The sequence below is a fragment of the Phoxinus phoxinus genome (assembly GCF_949152265.1).
Source record: "Phoxinus phoxinus genome assembly, chromosome: 13".
Taxonomy (NCBI): domain Eukaryota; kingdom Metazoa; phylum Chordata; class Actinopteri; order Cypriniformes; family Leuciscidae; genus Phoxinus; species Phoxinus phoxinus.
The window spans coordinates 22,958,002-22,979,559 of NC_136888.1; positions in this window are offsets into that span (position 1 = coordinate 22,958,002).

A 21,558-nucleotide genomic window follows, 5' to 3' on the forward strand; every position below is an offset into this window, starting at 1 on the left:
CGGAGCCAGGCTAGGGTTAAGGTGACCTTGGGTTGATAAATATTTGTGTAATATTTATACATTTAGCTTGTTTTAAGTCCAATACAATCATACCAGAGGTATAATTATTACTCAAGAACTGCCTGGGTTAAAATTTCTCAATAGTAAAACTTATGTATCCTTTTGTAATCAACTAAAATTGCACTTCTGTGCTAGTGAGGGTAAAACAAGGAGCAGATTTAATTTGGTTGAAATTGACCTCGAAGCAGTGGTGAACTAACCTTTGCTGCGGCAACTTCGTGTAAACATAATCATGCACTAACTACTTAATGCTATAAAATTCCTGCTCGTAAACATGACTGTTCAACAAACAAAGATAAACACAGGGATAATTATAACTCAAGTATAGCGCTGTTATAGCTCGATGGCGTGTTTCAAACTGTCAATTTCAGATCAATGATTAAACAAAAAACAATCACATTATGTCAGGCCAATAATTCAACCATTTTGTCTCAATTTACAGGTACATCTTTATAATATATCTGTATAACTACATCTGTAAAAGTATACCTTTTGACCCAAGAGATTTGAATGGTCATGTTTAGGTGTGTGTGAATTTGTCATCTCTATTCTTCTTCACAATTAGCTCATTTTAATGTCACTGAATGGAAACTGAAGTGAAGGAAACTAACAGTATTTGGAATTAGAGTGGATATGATGTGCTCGGACAAGTAGACGACCACAGAGAAATGGTCTATTCAACAGCTATACAATACAGCTTTCATTCAGTGCACACACATTGACAGACATTCTTCACAGTCCAAGAGTCTCAGCGCTTTCTTGTGAGGTTACTGCATGAAAAGCCTCTCTAGCCTCTCTAAAAACACACTCTTTTTGTGAGAAATAAAGGTATTTTGGACCAGTGTGCAGACCCTCAGGCAAGTTGATGTGACTAGAGAAAACAGCAACACTTTTGTCTTGTTTGAAAAGATTCTGTCAGTAAGATGAAGGAAAAGCAGCTCCCAGCTCTTTAGCATTGAAACACTCTAATGGAGAAACCATTTTGTTTCCATTGAACCATTTCGCATCAACAAGGATTTTATTAACGGATTATTTTATCATTACTGTTGCTGACTGTGATCAGACAGCAAACGCAACACAAGACACATTACGTATCTTTTAAAATAAAATGCTTTAGCATTTGTAAGATTCCTTTGAAATAACATAAAATAATAAGAAAGTTGAAACGTGTTTAATAGCCGAAAATTAATCTGATTTAAATCATCTGTAAATAGGCCACATGTTCTTGTTCATCCTCATTTCTGCCTTCTGAAAAAAACATGATGACAGTAAAAACACCTTCAGCTCTGCGGAATGAAACTGCTTACATCTGCTGGTGTCTTCAATCCTTTCCCTTAAAAACGTCCCACACTGACACAAAACATGAAAAGAAATGTTTTCCTATTCACAGCTGTCAAATCCACATCGGATTGTAATCTCGTTTCTATTGTCTGTCTGGCTGATGTGTGTCTTGTCCCCGTTCTCACCCGATGCCACTTTTGTTGCGAGTTCATTTCACATCAGAGGCATTTTAACTGTCTTTTGCTGGAATTTCTAAGGTCCACCTCCTTGAAAATCTCTTACCATCACCATCGCTGCAACAAGAAATGCGCTTTAAACAGCACATGGACCATCTTCAGTCAACCCTTTCCTAATCTGTGAATTGAGAGGGAGAGGTGGGGGGGAAAAAACGCTGTAGTGATCTGAACAAATGCAGTAAATGGCAGCAATCACAGCAGCGTCATCAGAACAGACTTTTTTATTTTCCTCTCGCAATGAAAGCGGCACTCTGTAATTACCAGGACAGCAGATGCACAGATAGGAACCTATGCTGTAATTTTACCCAATTTAGACAGCAGCCTGCCAGAGACCTGTAATTTCTTTCTCCTTTAGCTTTATGTTAATGCATCAGAGCAGCACACGCTTAAAGAGCAAACTGTTCAGCTTTACACACACACGCACACACCTACGCCCTTCACACATGATCGATGAAATTTTACTTTTTCTTTTCTCCATTCTCTTAGGGAGAGCATAACTTCTACAAGAACGCAAGAACTCGGCTCATTCAAAGGCCAGTTTATGGCAACGTGAGCTGGCAAGGACAATCAGAAGTGAACAGCATTGATGGTGGCTTGTGTCTTATGAAGAATTACACCGTGACACCAGACGCGATCAGCGAGATGCGACATGACCAAAGCAAATAGAACCCATTATAATCAGTGATGCTGTCTACACTGGATGGGGTGCGGCACAACGCAACATGACAAATGTTCGACAGTAATTTGATGCCCCGTTCTATTTCTGATGTACTCCAAGGACTCTCACTACTTCTGACGCAAAGAAAGAATGGATTTATAATGGTTACCCTAACCCTAAGTGATCAGTCAGGAATATGTGCATATGTAAGAGCACTGAAAGCTATCTTAACGCTAGATTATTGACTGTTGGTGGGGGCAATTCCCAGGGGCATTAAAAGCCTTAGACAGCTAATGGAAGTTGAATATCAGGGCCTCCAGTAGCTTTTTATAATGTCAGCCTAAAACGTTTTTCCAAATTTTTAGTTTTTTTTGTTTTAGCCAACTTGCTCTTGATGTTTAAAGTAGGGGTCTGTTGAGAAGCAGAGTGGGCCCAGGGACTCCATGATCTGGCTCTAGCCTCATTGTATACATGTCTGCGGTCAGAAACTGTATGAAAAGAGTCACTATGTAGTCTGGCATCACATCTGGCAGGCTTGACCTCATGTGAACCCCAGACACATTCTTGGGAAACTGAAACAATGGGTTGAATAAAGAGAAATTTGACGTAGCGTTGGCTGTTAAATGTTAGTCTGAATATTTATATGTATGAAAATTGGATATTAGTTTTTCCACACAAAACAAAAGTGACAAATAAGACAAGGTATTAAATTGTTTGCAAGTGAAGTCAAACCCCATTTCACATGGTCTTCAAATTACAGTTTAAAAATTTAGGTTCAGTAAGATAAAAAACAATACGTTTTTACAAAGAAGTCTTTTATGCTCTCAAAGGCTGCATTTGTTTGATCAAAAATAGTCAAAGTAATAGAACCCCCCTTCCCCCCACCAAAAAAATATTGAAATGTAAAATTTGAAGCACTGCTGTAGAGCACTGCATAATCTGTTATAGGTGGCCATGAGCATGGTGTTCTCCCTCATCTGTGCACGCCACCTATCTTTTCTGCGTTCTCACCTGAACACAGAGAGGGCAACAACGGGTGTGATGACACGTAGCTAAGAAACGCGTCATATTTCACAGCTTTAACGCAAGTCTAACACGGTGGCCTGCTCATTATGAGAACATAATTAATCGCCATTCACTTTCAATAAATTGGACAGGCAGCTCGCATTGATCCCTGGAGCCTCTAAGTCTCCACTTGGGGAAATTTAATACCCCCAATGGAGAGTGAGAGAGGGAGAAAGAGAATGTTCATGATTTGTTAGACAAGGATGCGGAGAGAACCTGATCTAACCCCATTTAAAGACGTTCTCATTAATCAGAGCATAAATCCGGCGCGCTCAGGCTGCAGACAGTGTTAGCGGTGTCACATTTTAAAGGACAACATTCCCCTCTGAGCAGAATTATAGTTATTTCAGGTTCAAGCATGAATCGAAGGCTTAGAGATTACAGCTCATTAAAGCAACCAAACTGGGCCTGTGATGCATGGTGCATTGAAGGGGTTTTGCTTGATTTTCTGCTGGTGGATAAATCAGAGCATGGCTTGAGAGACTCATTTGATACCACATTAAGAAGGGAAATTGTTGTGCGGCGCATCGCATGTAGCGTTAATCCATACATCTGCTAAGAGATGCCTGGATCTGTTTCATAAAGACAGCTACATTTATCCAGTGGAGAAGTTGAGTCTCGAACACACACACACAGGCCCGCCGAGAGGACTTTTTTTCTAGAAATTTGGCAAATCTTGAAAATACTTCCCTACTTCGTCCCAGGGTTTCTGATGTATTCGGTGGGATTATAGATGCAGGACGTATATGTGTTTGTTAGTGTGTGAGTGTGTGTGTGTGTGTCTGCATGAAGCTCTGCCTGCCTGCACGGTTGGCTGTATTGAAGATAAGCTGCTTTTCTTGATAGCGTTCTATCCTGCTTTAATTACCGAACTCCTGAGGCTGCGGACGGCTGGTCTGCAGTCTGTAAAAACAGGAGTGGCTCTGCACTCTAATCTCAGGACTAAAGAGACACTGAACTGAACTGGCCAACTGAACTGAACTGCCCGACACACTACTATGAACCTGGCTTGATTCCGCAAACAACTAACCATTTGCTAAGCTCCACCTTACAGATGTTATGTGCATGCATTTGCACCATCATTTTCTCAAACAAGCTTTTGTTTTGTCTTATGTAAGTCTAAGGAGTATCTGTGTGTTTGGATAGTTTTAAATACAATTTTATGGACATGATATCAAAAATATGGAAAAAAGTTGTTGTCAAGTCACTTGGACAAATGGTACTGAAAGAATACAAGTGCTGTTTTTGCTAGTTTCTCTTTCAAATGAGGCTTTCCTCTTTTCACTTGACTGTTAGAGAAGAGTTTGCTTTGATTCTGATTCGCCATCTTTGCCGTTTATAATTGTGATAATGCATAATTTAACAATTTACTTAAAGCTGCAGTCCGTAACTTTTTTGTTGTTGTCCTGAATAACTACTGTACACAATAAGTGTGTTTATTTGGACTATTTTGGACTGGTACAGAGTAGCCCAGTACCTGCGTGACTCGTCATAGACATAAACAGAGAAGTAGCTCCGGCAATGTTCTTCCGCAAGAAGACAATGTTCTTCCGCAAGACGCATGCAGTTCTGTTTATTAACCACTAGAGCACCAAAAGTTATGGACTGCAGCTTTAAAGAAAACTAAAATTAAATCGAATCAATGTTTACCAAATTTTGTTTACATTTTATTGATAATCACACTGTTCATGGAAATGTCAGTTAAAAACAGGGGACGGAGCATAGCAAATCATCAGTTCACATGAATCATTGAAACAATGTGAGTTGTCCTTGTTAGAATCAATAGCAAAAGTGTAAAGTGCTCCCTTAGTATTTTATTAACAAAGTTTGGGAGAAGCACGTTCAAATGATCCTCGACAGTTTTTTTCTGCATCCTGATTATTTGTGAGTGTGGACTTGTGAATATTGTATGCACTGCATGTTTTATCTCTCGAAATGGCTTGACAAATGCAGTTTCCTGTCGTGTGAAGACCTGAAAATGTCCTATTGAAACAGGAAATATGGGCTCCACTCCTCGAAGGACATCAAAATAAGCAGTGGGCTTTTGATATTTCACTCCTTGCTAAATGGCAGATTTGATTGGACAAAAGCCAGGGGTGGCGTCAATGTTTTTGCTCAATGTTCAATGTTTTTGTTTCATTTAAGATAAATATTGCACATTTTAGATGAGTTTAGTGCATACTTTTTAAGCAAGTTTTGATGTGCTTTTTTCAGAGGCATGTGGTGTAAAAACTTTCTTCCAGCAAAAATCCTTTGGGGCTATTTTAAGGAAGGGGAAGAGCACTTAGATGTGTGTGTGTGTGTGTGTGTGTGTGTGTGTGTGTGTGTGTGTGTGTGTGTGTGTGTGTGTGTGTGTGTGTGTGTGTGTGTGTGTGTGTGTGTGTGTGTGTGTGTGTGTGTGTGTGTGTGTGTGTGTGCGCTTCAGACCACATTACGGTTGCCTCATGGTTGTCATGAGAGGCTGCAATTTCTACCCTTGGGAGAATTTCTTTCAGTTCAGTTTTTCTCTCAGCTAGTCTTATTCATTGTACCTCTGACTCCTTTATACATTTACACTTTCTATCTCTAACTCACACACACTAAAACACTTTGTCTCACTTACTTTTCAGTCAAGAATTTTGACATTTTCATTTCTGCAGCCTTTCTCTTTGACTATCAGCCTCCTCCATTCAGCCTCCTCATTCTAGTGGCCTGTAACGCCCCAGGCTCACAGAAGACTTTCATCTTTGCCCAACTAAAATCCTTATTTTCAATCATGTTTGTATTCGTATTTCAGCTTTTAGTCACAGCGCTCATGCATATACTCTTCCTTTGTGCACATATGGCTGTTTTGACTTTGGTTACAATCATGACCCAAAGGACCATAAGGTCACAAGGTTGTGTGTGTTTTGTGCCTTCAGTGATTTGCCCCAATTACCCACTGCCAAACAGGATGCCACCCAAATGACCTCTGTCCGCTTTAGAGCTGCCACTATATTGGTTGTTGCCAAGCAACCATTAATAAAGTGGTTCTCAGTTTGTGTCTGTGAACGGTGCAAAATGAATTTTTAGTGTGGCACTAGAAATGTTGGTCTATACAGCAGCTCATTGATTGGCACTTTTTTTCTGGCTTGTTCTCTGACATTCATATTTTACATTTAATAGCACCTTTTTACCAAAGTGACTTAATTTGTTGCTTTCAACATACTGTATACCATTGTGTTCTTTTTTTGATTTTTGAGAAATCTAACAGAAATTTTAAGCTATTATATTGCTAATGTTTTTTCAAATTAATTTATCCTCATAACACAACAAAGAGATTTAACCCACGAAGAGCTCAACTAAAAGTGATTTTAAAAGTATTTTACTAAAAGTAATAAAACAATTTTATAAATATTGTTTATAAATATAGTTTTATTTGCTTGTTTAGTTTACGTATTCATTTTGTTATTTTCATTAATTGTCATTTATATTAGTTTGTGTTGTTTTATCTAAATTATTTTGTATTTTAGTTTTAGTAATTTTGTATTTCAAATTAAACATTTGATTTCAGAGTAGTTTAAGTTAAAGTTTTCATGATTTTATTTTTATTTCAGCTTTCAATTATTAGAAACTAATGTATTTCAATTAATCAAAACTATTTAAATAGTTTAGCTTTAGTTAACAATGACAACACTGTTTCCAAAACACACAAAAAGCAGACCAGTTGAAAAAACGTCCTGTAAATTCATCTGATGACCGTTGCATGTACATGCCCTCATACTCCAAACCCATGAACAAAACCATGTTAAGTATTAAAAAAAAACTTGACCCAAATACTGGTTCACTAGCAACAGGGATAAACATGGTTTGTGGTGACTGCAATGTTGAAGAACCACCACTTTTTGATATGCCATTCTTTTCTGATTTATTTTTATTCACACATGATTTTTTCATTGCACATTAATAATCATGGCAATAAACAGAACAGGTTGTACGCATGAAGCCGTGCTGCGGTGAAATGAGCTTGTACTTCCTGATCTTTGTTCTCAGCAGCAGTGGTTGAACGTCTGGACTCCAGACATTGAGTGGAAAAGGAAAAGAGGGAAGGAGGAAAGGAGGAAGGAGGGGGTTAAAATTAGGAGTGCCCTGGTAAACTGTTACCCCGGGTAACAGGGTGAGTGTTTAGTCCAGTACTGGAGCTGTGGTCACTGCAGACATAGTGTCATGATGTTCTGCTCTGTGGTCGATTTGGTTCAGCCATCAGCATCAGAAGCCTGTCAGACAGCAGGAAATGACTAACATTGGTGAGGAAGATTTCCATGTGACCCTCACAGGGACATTCCTGGATATTGATAACATCTGTGGGAGGAGAGAGAGATTATGTTGAACATGTCATATCATATGACATTTATGGAATCTGATGTTTTGTGTGAGTTGGCAGTCATTGCCATCTCATATGCAAGACATGTGTGCCTTACTGCTAATTTAAAAGAGTTGTGGCACAGACAGTATGTGTGCAATGTGTTTGTCTCGCTAGTGCTTAACTTTTGTTGTGAGTGAGTCTGATGAATGTATGACCAGCTGCATCTATGAAGCCAAACATGCAGGGAGAAGATGAATCACCTTCCAGTTGTAAACATCTGCACACACAGCAGCAGTTCTTCCTCGTCAAACATGTGTAAGGGACGGCAGGGTTAATGCATTCGTGATCTTTTCTAATGATATGGCAAAATTTAAGTCTTGATATTATACAATTTTTATGTAAAATTTTGAAAGAAAATGGATTTATTCAGTTTGAGCTGAATAATTAGAGCTGTCTCAATATAATATTTTCATAATTTTTTGGGATCTTTTACCGCAAATGTGTTGCTGCGTAACATTTAAAATGACATATTTAAAAAATAATTTTCAAATTCCTCTTTATTAATCCTTTTAATTAAATGACCTCAACATTTTGCAGTGCATAGCGATAGGTATCTAGGAAGGTTCTGTGCTGGTTCAATGTTTTGGGGGAAGAAGTCCAAAGAGACTGTTCCCTTAGGCATCCTTCAGCCCTGTTGTACACTATACAAACATGTTCACCTCATTCTACTTATCATGGATTCCTGCAGTGTTGCTTTATTAAAAGCCCTGACTGGGTGAGATGGGAGAGGCTGTCCAAGACGGATTTTATTTTTATTAATCTATATTTCCTCTGTCAGAGCTGTAACTGCCGGTCTGGGCTGTTGTCAGAGCATAGAGCAGCTGACACTTCTGGTATTGTGCTCCTCTCAATGGGGCGAGATCAGTCAATAGTGCTCGCCGAATATTACCCAGTAAAACCCCTATAGACAACCATTTATTATGGATTCTCTCTTTCTCATTTTCCCTTCAACCTTCTCAATTGTCTCTATTGTATGTAGGTCTCTGAGATATTGATTGTGATGTCAGGAGTAGAGTCACTTAACGCCATCATTGTCCACAATAATCACAGTGAACTGAAGTCTTCTTCTCACCATTTGGAAGTTAAATCATGACACAGTGTTACGTATAAAGATATCCTATAGCTTCAAAAAACGTTGAATGTAGTTTGCTTTTACTGTGTTTATTCCTTTTTAGAGCGTGACAGCACCTGGTTGCTGTCTTATTTTGTATCGAAAAGAGCAGCATGAACTTTATTCAAAACTTCTCCTTTTGTGTTCCACAGATGAAAGAAAGTTCGTTTCAACATGATTGCTGAACGCTGTGATTGACAAAACATAATTTAAGAATTACAGTGAGTGTGTAATAAAACAAATGAATCATATCAAACTGATTTTAGTTTTTATCTGGATGTAAATGTTGCCTGAGAAATGAAATTTGCCTGTCGACTGGTGGTGCTAAATTTGCTGGCAGATTTTCCTAAAGGCGCCGCAGTCTAAATAATAAGGACACAAATTCCACAAGAGTGCTGAACAGACTCAACCTGAACAAAATGTGGAAACAGTACAAAATTGAGTTTATGATCCGTGAACAGTGGGCTGGATGGGGTTGCCATAGCAATGCTGATTGCTCCAGACAACTTGAAACTTAAACATATAAAAATGTATTATAGGCTTGTTTTTCTGTTTTAATTTATTAAAAAAAAAACTGAAACAGATTTAACAGAATCAACTCTGTTTCTCAACTCTGTTCATGCTATGCCTTTTGTCGCAGTCCTGTGTTTTAAATTTATTTGTAAAATAAATGTGGATGTTGTCTCCAAAGCACGTTCTGTGAATCAGGCTCTCCGGAGCGCCATGAACGATACATGCTGTCTGGACTTACATGATGAGAAAACAAGATGTCTGAAATGAGCACTTTTTTATTCAGAACTACCCACAATCCCCCCTGCCTCAACCGCACAGCTAAAACAAGAGTTTCATGTGGTTTATTGTGTCATAAATTGAAGGTCATTTAGGACAGAAGAGTCACACCCACATAAGGGGATAGTTTGAAAATCCCCAGTCTCTGTTACTGTTGCTATAGACAGAATAGTTTTTTTTTTTTACTAGGCCACATCAGAAGAAGAGATTTAAAAAAAAGATGTGTTTTCCAAACCTGTTTGACACGAAAAGAAAAGATTTTGAAGGATTATATGCAGTGCTGGGTATAACTGATTACATGTAATCTGGATTAATCAGATTCCAAAATTAAGTACTTGTAAATAGATTATATGTGACCCTGGATCACAAAACCATTCATACAGTAAGTAGCACGGGTATATTTGTGGCAATAGCCAACAATACATTGTATGGGTCAAAATTATCGATTTTTCTTTTATGCCAAAAATCATTATAGGCCTATTAAGATATTTTTAAGATATTTTTTCAAAAAAATATATAAGACATTTATTTTTTTGTGAGTGAATGCAGCACAATCGCAAACATAAATGGACAACTTTAAAGGCGAATTTATCAATGTTTCGATTTTTTTGCACCCTCAGATTCCAGATTTTCAAATCAAAAAAATGTCCTATCCTAAGCTTTCATATGATGTATAATTCTCAATTTTAAAAAAAAAAAACCCATGTGACTGGTTTTGGTCCAGGGTCACATATTACATATTAAAATAATGTTAATATACATTCTGTACATATAAATTTAGAAGTTCTTCCATGTTTGTGTTTACGAAGTGTTTTGTCAACCTTGCAACATTGCATATCTAATTAGCTCCTGACGAACACATTAATTATTATTTGAATTATCACTCTGTGAGTCATTCAACATTGTTTTACTGTCTCTGGAAGGCTTTTGTCTTTCAAACAAATGTACAAATTCACATAATTTCACATTTACTCCAACTTTTATTTGTCAGCTGAACCACTTTGACCTAATATATTTACTTGAATAAGCCCTTAGATTTTAAGTTAATAAGTTAGGTCAAAATTAATTCAATAATAATAAAATGAAATTCACAGTTTTCTGATGTCGGTTAGTGGTCACATGAGAAATTGGCCTTAGTAAAAAAAGTTTTAGTATATGTTTTATTTTGATAGTTTTTATTTTTAAATTATTATTTAATTACTTAATAGTTTTTCATTAAACTCACAAACCCCAGTCTGGGAAACCCTGGCGTAATGTGATATTTAATGCACTTTTAATGGACTTCATGTTGTTGATAACAACGAATGGAATATATTTTCTCTCTCTTTGTATTTTATCAATATGGTACAATATTATCCTATTCAAATCAATGAGATAAACAAGTTAGGTCAAAAGTAATTTAAAAGAATACATTAGTACTATTGTGAAATATTGAAATTTAAAATAACAGTTTTTTTATTTTAATATATTGTACACTCTAATTTATTCCTCTGATGCAAAGCTGAAATCATCATTACTCCAGTCTTCAGTGTCACATGATCCTTTATTCTAATATACTGATTTGGTGCTCAAGAAACACTTCTAATTATCATCAATGTTGAAAACAGTTGAGCTGCTTACTATTTTAGCGAAAACCGTTATGCTTTTTTTTTTAGGATTCTTTGATGAATAAAGATTAATAATAATAAAAAAAATCTATATTTCTCCAACTGGCGGATGCGATGAGTCCTGTTTTCCTGTGACAACTAATGCCTGACAACTTTTCTGATGCTATATTTTGGTTCTTTGGTGTCTTTTTTTTAAGCTTGTAATCTCTAGCACCCATTCATTCTTGAAAATATTTCTGTTTGCGTTCAACATAAGAAAAGAAAGTCATGCAACAGAGTTTTCATTTTTGGATGAACTAACCCCTTTAATTAAAACTCGAATAGTTTCCAAACCAGCTTCGCTACACGCTGGTACATACCAAACACATAGTGCGTTAGTTCAAGACATAAATCCTCTTTGCACTGACTATCACAATGGTGCTGGTCATGGACAGATGACCCTGCTGTGTGTTACTGAAAGAGAACAGAACACACACTACACACCATGTGTCTCTCTCGGCACGCCGCCTCTCATCTCGCTCCCTTCTGTCCATTCCCTCTCTCCTTTCATCTCTCCCTCTCTCCTCTCACACCTAGACGTTTCCTCCGCTCGGCATTCCTCCGCTCTCCACTCGGAGATTACTCTGCTCTCGCATATGCGAGCACCGGGAGGGGTTCTGCCTCTCTTCAACTCTCCCATCCTCTAATCTCCTTTCCCTCCCTTGCATTCATCCTGCGTTTTCCACTTCCCTCCTCTCCCATCCTCATGGTGCGAGAGACTTGGGCTGGCTGCAATGTGTCAGTGTTACCCAGCATGCCTCTGGCAGTACTGACGGTCCTCACTTCGGCCAACAAACAGGAACAGGAAGGAATCCTGGGATGCGGCCAGACCGTCCACTCGGAGGGGGCACATCCGTCACATCCCGTGCACTTACCCCATGCTTCTTCCCTTCTGTCTGCCTCTCTCTTTCTCTCTCTAATGTGCTTTTCACATAAAAGAGCCACACGTCTTTTTGCTTTTATCTGATCCCAGTTGGGTTTTTCGATCAAAAAGAAAGTAAATTCTTATCTTGTGATTGGGTGTGTGCCCCCGAAAGTGTGAGAGTGAGAGAGAAATTGAAAATCCATGTCCATGTCTGAGAGAACAATAACAATATCAAGAGCTTACATGGTGTCTGGACATGTCTGACAGGCACACACAACACCACTCACCAAAAGGCAATATCACAGCCCCTGAGATTAGCAGTCTCAACCGCAGGGAGAATATGTGTTGCGGTCGATAGAAATATCATCTTCTGCAATCCTTTATTTCTTTCTTTGGTATGATTCAATTGGTCATTTCTACACATCTTCAAATCTTCTTTATCTTACCCCATTTGTCTGTAAGTATAGAGAAATTAGACAAAGAACAGCATGAGAAGCACGGGAGAAGAAGCTCTCTTTTAAAGGCTTGTGTACTGACCATCTGACATATAAACACACTTTCAAACTCAAAGCCAGGTGAACTTTCATTCTGTGTTTGAAATGAAACTCCAACCTACTTCTTAGTGCATACTGTGCAGTGCATACTGCCTGCTACTATTATTTTTTAAATAGCTGTAAATCAGAATGAATTATGCAGCTTTTCAAACTGCAGAATGTTACATTGTTGGCACATGGCCTCGTTATATGTATAGTTAGAAGTCATGTCTGCTTATTTCTGAAATTGGCCTCAACTCTTGGTTGCCTCATCAAATAATAATAAAAAAGAAATGACAAAAATTGTGGCTGATATTACTTCTGGTTCATTTGTCACATCTCATGTTGAGTGCATGCATTGTGGGATACATTATGTAGGTCAATGTAATAGATCATCTTAGTATGCCATGCATACAGAAAATGAGCTTATAATGGAGAATGCTGCATGATGTTGTTGTTGTCATATTATATTAATTTAGTATCATAATCATAAACACACCGGTTTGTAAAGTGCAAATAATTTACTGACACTGCACTTTGTTATTGTTCCAGTTATTCACTATCTGCTAATGAAGTCAGAAGTCTCACAGGAAATAGTTTACTTCTGTATTTAAAAAAAATTAGGTGAATATACTAATATTATTGGAAAATGTTTCACTACTATATGCTAAATACTGTGCATACATTGTTTACTGTGTGGTTTTCTTAAAAGCATTATTTCAGGACACAGTAGGCTTCCTTGTCACATGATATGATCATGTTGGATGTGTAGACATTCAGTTGTCATCTTGGAAAGAGATAGTTATTTTGCATTTCAGTTTTGTGTCTTAAAATGTCTTAACGATTGGCAGTCTGATCACTTTAAAAAAAGAGATCAACTATAATTTCATCACTCTGGAAACCGAAGGTCAAGATGAGCACATTGCATGGTGGGACAGAGCATTAAACTGCTGTATACTGCACATTTTGACAACCTTACTGACTGAGTCACTCTGTTTAACCACCGTTTCACTTTTGCCCTTCCTTCCTCTTTATCTCTTTTGTTTCTCTCTCTCAGGTGGTAATCATCCAACCCAATCTCACTGCAATTCGTACCAATTTTACGAGGTGGCTAATCCGTACCAATTCATACGACCTCACAAATTCGTTGCCAAATTCGTATGAATGACCAACCCCTGACCCCGCCCCTAAACCTACCCATCACGTGGGTTTAGACAAATCGTACGAATTCGTACGATTATAACTCTTTATAACTCTATAACTCTTTCATACAACAAGTTTTAGTCTTAACTCTTCATTTATAAAGGGTTTCCCTACTGAAGAAAAAAAAAATATATATATATTTTTTAAACTGGTCTAAGGTGGTTTTTAGCTGGTTGGAAAGCTATAAACCAGACCAGCTAACTCCAGTAAAATGAGTTTAAGTTGTTTTAAGCTGTTTTTTTTTTCTCCTGCAGTGAAAGCAGAGACACCACTTTATTCTTCCCAGACTGAGGTTCCACAGATGTGTTCGCTAAAATAATTAGAATGAAAAGAATGAATAACCTCAAGTTCAGAAGAATCAAGTTTTATCCTGTCTGACATCAGAGGTGTATTTATTTGGAGCGGGATGGTGTGTTCAGGCTGGCATGAAGTAATGAATCTAGCATCGGTGTAGGGAATCATGCCACCTGCTGTCCGTCCAATCTGGCCTCTCGTCTGCAGAAAGAACAGATAATCAAAGAATCACTCCAATCTAAACATACATCATGACAATGTCACGCTGACGCAAAGCTTGGCTAAAATTAAAAAGACGAATGCGAATAGAGACTTTTCATATCCGCTAAAAAAGAAAGAAAATATAGTGCATTTCACCCCATTTATTTTAAGGGCAAATCTCCTCTTCTTTTGATAGTGGCTTTTTCATGCAGCAAGCTGTTCTTAAGCACACAGTTCACCAAAATAAATGCCGGTTGAGGTTAAATCATTGGGAAAATTGCTCTCATAGCGGGAAGCGCTTTGCAAAATGTCATTTCCAGTCTATTTCAGAGGCGTATGCGTCACCATTCTCTCTCTCTCTCTCTCTCTCTTTCTCTCTCTCTCTCTCTCTCTCTCTCTCTCTCTCTCTCTCTCTCACACACATGCTATCTCCATTTCAAACTCTCTCTTTCACTTTTTCTTCAAAATGCTTTATACATTTATAGGATTTCTTGTTGTTGTTAGTGTGTGTTTTACATGTGTTGGTTTGTGGTTATTAGATGCACTTGTGTTGTCTTCATGGCCTTATGAATTACATGAATTGTGTAATGTGCATCCGTCTCCTGTTGGCACACGGTTGCTGGGTTGCCAACACACACACACACACACACACACACACACACACACACACACACACACACACACACACACACACACACACACACACACACACACACACACACACACACACACACACACACACACACACACACAACATTAAGTCACTTGTTTCTCTTTCTTTGCAGAATTGCTGAGTGTGAGTCATGACACTGAGTGGCTCATTTTGACTCGGCATCCCAATGAGCAGCAGTTCTGCCCAGGGTCACCAAACACCTCCATAGAGCTATGTCTATAGTTCTGTTCCAAAACCTAGGGAGGAACCTTGCTGCATACTGTCTACTTAGGTAGCTGCCTAATGTTCATGGAACCACAAGTGACGGATGCTATAGCCTACATAGTAGGCAGCACATAAAGTACATAAAGTTTGATATTAGCATGTTGCTAAGCTACAGCTTGATACTGTAATAGCATAATAAAAAATAAAATAAAAAAAATTATGGTTCCGTTCCGTTCCGTACCTCATACGGTACATTTTCGGTCAGCAAATGAAAAAAAAAAAAAAACATGTTTTATTTTTGTTAAACTGTGGTTTACTGAACAAACAGACTAAAACTTGCATGCTTTTGTAACATTTACAGGTAAGTATACAAGCGTGAGGTAAGCTGATGAAAACGCATTACAGAACACACACATCTGACTGTAGGAATATGAAGTCTTGGCTTGCCATGTAGGCTTATGATTTAGTTTAAGCACATCTAATATTTCAGACAACTTGGATTGTGCACTTATTGTACTGTACTGTATTGTATTGTCGGGAACAGTTGCGTCCATCCACAATTTTGAGGGTTTAAACTGGAGTACATATGCGAACCGGATTAAAATAACCTTAACCTTGTTACACACCCTTAGTATGAATGTATGTATATGGTACTTATACATGAAAATTAATGTCAATATTATTAGGTTTAAATCTAATATTTTTTATTATTATGTCTTTTGGCATTATGGGATTGTCTTCTCTATGAAGGATGATGCCTCTGATTTAGCTTCTGAATCACTTGCATTCTGACAATTAAATTCAATGCTTACGAGCATCACATGGTTTCTCATTCCTCTCACGCTGCTGAGAGATCCACCCAGCCAGTCAACCTCAACAGAGGGTTCCTACGCATTTATAGAGGCAAACAAACTCTCCTGAGGAGAAAACTAGAGAGGGTGGCATTTATTTCCTTGAGACAAACTGCAAATAAAACCCACTCATTCATTTCAAAATGGGTGTAAAACCAGTTAAAACCAACCATGTGTTGACTTGAGTTTCTGCAGCCTTCAGGCCTGGCTGGGCTTCATATTTTAGACTGGTTTCACTTGTCACGACTTAGAGAGGCATTTTGAAATGCATCACCCTCCATTATAAATGATGAAGTCGAATCTGAATAATGAATTGCAGTGCCTTTGCCATCTGCAATGAGAGAGAGAGAGAGAACAGCAAAAGGAAGTCTGAAGTCTGTGGTTGGTGAAGTTGATGAAAGAGGAAAAAACTGTGTGTGAAAAGCACAAAAGACCTCAATTTGAAGAGCAGATGGGGATACATTTTCTTCCTCACACTGTTTCTCATAAGCACAATGGAAATGATATAAACAAGAACCAAACTAAATCAAGTGAAACTGAGCTACGAAAAGTGCAAGACATCTGCACACCTTTCTGAAAATGTATTCTCCTTCCCTCGGTGGGAGTAATAACTCTCAGGAAGTATTTTGACAATATTTTGGTGTATTGCTTTAGTGTCTGGATTGTAAGCTTTTATACCCTGCTCTACATAGCCTACTATTACATTGCTGTGACCAAAAAAAAAAGAAAGAATGTGAACTTATCTTTAAACATTGTTATACAGTACACATTTGTTCTTCTCTGGGTATATATAGCGTAAACTCAATGCACTGCACCAGTCTTTTCATGTCAATGGAAACTGGTTACCTTCTTAAAGCTACACTCTCTAACTTTTGGCTCTCTAGCAGTTAAACAGAAATGTGTCCTGCAAAGGAAACCTGTTTTGGCCGTGCTTCAGCTCTGCTCCTCTACATGGGTGAATGTGTTTCAAGGCACCGGTATTGACATGGATAAAGGAAATGTCATCAGTGTGGATGGACAAAAGTTTTTTGGGGGGTACATTTTTCTTGTTTGTTTTGAAGCTTTCAGCTTCATACCCACAGCTGGAGCTACTTTTCTCTAGTATGGATTTGACGTGAAATGCACGGGTGAATGACGCTTGTATGCAATTAATCGGCCTACTATTATAAGTTACATAGTGTAGCTTTAAATGAGAAGAATTTGAAGAATCTCGCTGGACTGTGTTTCCTATCATGCACCATACAATGAATAAATCATGCAAATCGCAACCTCATTATTTACTGTTTTTATTCTTTATTATGTGCGCTGTTGTTGCCATATTGGTTGTTGTGTCATGTGGTGATAACTCAGAGTTAATCTCTTCCCATAATGACCAGATTTTAAGCGTCACTGTTATTCTGTTTGGTGTGGAATATTAATGATTATGTATGCTGGAATTGAAAGTCTTAATATATATATTTTTTTGCATGTCTCAAAATTGCATTTAAAATCCTTACTAGTGATACATTTTTTTCAATCAGATAGGATTTGAACAACACAAACAAAAACAAAGCTACAGCAGTGATATATACTATATGTACTATATATATATATATATATATATATATATATATATATATATATATATATATATATCACTTAACTGCTAGAGAGCCATATATATATTACATATATAGTATATATCACTGCTGTAGCTTTGTATTTTTGTGTGTTGTATATATCAACACGATCTCATGAAAGTGAATATCTATAACACGAATGTTATTTCTCGTGCCATTTATACAGCAACATTTTTTTTTGCGTGCATATGCTACGCACTGAAAACCCTTGGTTTAAAAAAACAAAACAAAACAAAAACTATTTTTGGCATATAATGGCACGAGAAATAACATACGTAGTATAGATATACACTTTCATGAGATCGGGCTATGAGATACACTGTATATATATGCAATTATATTCATAGATAGAGTCGTCTGTCAAATGCAAATGCATACAGTACATACATACTATACTGATGAAAAGTCAGTCAAGATGTTTTTATGTTGTTGAACAAAAAGTAGCTTATGCTCACCAAAGCTGTATTTTTTTGACCTGCAAAAACAGGTTCATCATATATATACTTGGTATGTTTATATATTCACAGTAAGATTTTTTTAAACAAGCATAAGCATTATGCTTTTTTATTTCAAATAAATGCTGTTCTTTTGAATTTTATTCATCAAAGTATCCTGAATTTTTGTATCACTTTCCACATATTAAGCAGCACAGCTGTTTTCAACATTGATAATATTATAAATGTTTCCTGAGCACCAAATCAGCATATTAGAATGAAAGATCATGTGACACGAAGACTGGAGTAATGCTAACAATTCAGCTTTGCATCACATAAATAAATTATAATATAAAATTTTTTTAAATATAAAACAGCTCATTTAAAATGTAACAATATTTCTCAATATTACTGTTTTTACAGTATTCTGCTCAAATAAATACAGCTTTGGTGAGCATAAGCTACTTTTTGTTCAACAACATAAAACATCTTAACTGACTTTTCATCAGTATATGTATGTACTGTATGCATTTGCATTTGACAGACGACTCTATCTATGAATATAATTGCATTTAGATATGTTTTAAACATCTTGCTTAGATATGTGTAAATCATGTGCTCATTCTAGTGTTTCTAATTCAATGGGACAGTCTCAATCTGTGCTGACACATCGATTATGCAGCAGAATATTGATTGATCCTCTGCTAAACCACTGCAGATCCCCCTATCTATCCATATTTGGTCACATTGAGTCTCTCAAAACCGTAAATCTGCAGCGATTTGAATTATCTATCGGCCATGTGTTCGTACTTTTGACACTGGAGGTTTAAATTCAATGTACACAGCTAGTTGTACTTTAATTTGTTTTTACAATACATCTGCTTGATGTGTAATTTCATCCACATGATAGTTCCACCCTTTGGTTTTACATGTCTCTCTCTTCCTGTGTATCTGTTATTGGGTTTGTACTCTTATTTTAGCACAGGAAATCAGATCCATGTGGTTGGCTCAGTAAGGCATTTTAAGACTGAATTATTGAATTGCAGCCCCGCAAGTCTTTTAAAATCCTGGTGCCAGTTTCTTCTGTCTAACTGAGGAATCTCACATCCGTTTAACAGACACTCAGACCTTTTAACTGGGTCTGCGGTAATCTTGGGATTCAGTGTTTGCTCACACGTACGTGTAGGCCTACATTCGATCAGTGTTGGAAAATACATTTTGTAACCGTATCTTTTAACACCGTGTCTACACCGGACGTGAGCTGCTTTTTAGCCATTATAATCAGTGATGCTGTCTACACTTGTAAAAGTAATTATGTATTAGTTATTAAAGGGGTCATGACATGGTTTTTTTTATTTTATTATTATGTTCCCTTAGGTGCAATTATAGTATTACTATAGTTTTTTTTTACCAAAAACTTTTAAAATGTAGTGATTTATGACCTTATCCCACCCTGATTCTCATCCTCTGATTCAAACAGTCTGTTTGGGGGGTGTTTCCCCTTTAAGAGTTCAGTGTTAACGCCCACTGTTATGATTGGCTAACGTCAGTGCCTACCCACCTAACAAAAACTCGTTGAAAAGACGTAGAAAAGACGACATTGCCAGACGTCTAAACAACGTTAAAATTTGGTTGAAAAGTGAAAGGTGAAAAGCCGTCTTTTTCAGGTCGTTGAAAAGACGCCCATAAAAGGACGTCCTATTCGCGTCTTAATACGGTTGTAAAGTGAGTTGAAAATACGTCTTTTTCAGGCCTAATTTCAACCGTGAATTCATTAGATTTTATTTTCATAATTACTATAAAAAATAAGACAATTCACAAAATAGTAACAAACCATTTATTGACTCATTTATCAAATACATCTTTCACGTAAAAGAAACACTTTCCTGATCACATCTTAAGCCTGCATTTGACCCTGAAATTTCACAACTTATATTGTGAAATATTACTACAATAAAAATAACTTTTCTATGAATTAATACATAAATAAATATACATGTAAATATATAGTATGTACAAAAGTATGTAATTTATTCCTGTGATCAAAGCTGAATTTTCAGCATTACTCCAGTCTTCAGTATCACATGATCCTTCAGAAATTATTTTAATATGATGATTTGATTCTCAAGAAACATTTATGATTATTATCAGTTGTACGGTTTCACATTTTTGTGGAAACTATGATAGTTTTCAGTATACTTTGAATATAACTTTCAAAAGAGCAGCATTTATTTGAAACATTTTTTTAACAATTAAAACGTTTTTACTGTGACTTTTGATTCAATTAATAAAATCTTTAAATTTATACAGAAAAGATAAAAAAAATTCAGTATAAACATTTTTTCAAAACAATAAATGTTTATATAACAGAACAATGACCAATTATAACCACATTAGAAAACATTAAAGGGATAGTTCACACAAAAATGTAAATACCCTCATGTCCCTCCAAACCCTTAAGACTTTTGTGGAGAAGACAAATTAAGGTATTTTTAACCGATGCCTTGTGTGCACAAATAAACAATTTCATCTTTATTCACAAATTATGTATCTCCGACGCATGTTGCACCATGAGATGGCCGGCTCTCACACCAACACAACACTGATGAATCGTGGTGCTCCGTAAACACGTTTCAGAGATATATATTTTGTGAATAAAGATGCAATGTTTTTTTTGCACACAAAGCATTCACATCGATTCATAAAGTTGAGGTTAAACCACTGGAGTCATATTGATTATTGTTAGAATAATGTCTTTCTTTTTAGTTTATTTAGAATAAACTACCTTTCTGAAGCATGAAAGTTTTAGTTGCATAAACTGTGAAATGGAGGGACAGAAAGCTCTCAGATTTCATTAAAAATATCTGTATTTGTGTTTCAATGATGAACGAAAGTCCTACAGATATGCAATGACATGAAGGTGAGTGATTCAATTTTTGGTTAAATTTGACACATTAGGTAAATCAGTTCCCTCAGGGGCACCAGTAGATCTCTCCCTGATCTTTGATCTTCTGGTTCTTTTGCTCCTTCCACTCCCGGATTATTGAGCCACGACAGAAGCTTCCACTTTGAATGCTTTAGCCTGGCTGTTTTTTCTCCAGCATCTAAGAAAGAAAACAATAACCAAAATGTAAAGTATACACTTGAGTTTTCCCTCTACATATACGAGCAAGATTTCAGTCATAGATAAATTGTAAATATCTGCTTGATTAGACATTACCTGTCTAGCGATGTATGTTTATGCTGAAATATATTGGTTTGTGTTTTAAAAGCATCTATCACATGTCATTTGTAGCGAACTGCCTCGTCTCGTGTGATTAAAGGTTTGAGCTTCAGAACTTCCGATAAGGGAACATACATAGTGAGTTTTTAGGGAGCAAATGTTTTAGTGCACTGTAAGGATTTTGTGATTAAGACGGCCCTTAACCACTAACTACTGAGCTAGGGACCT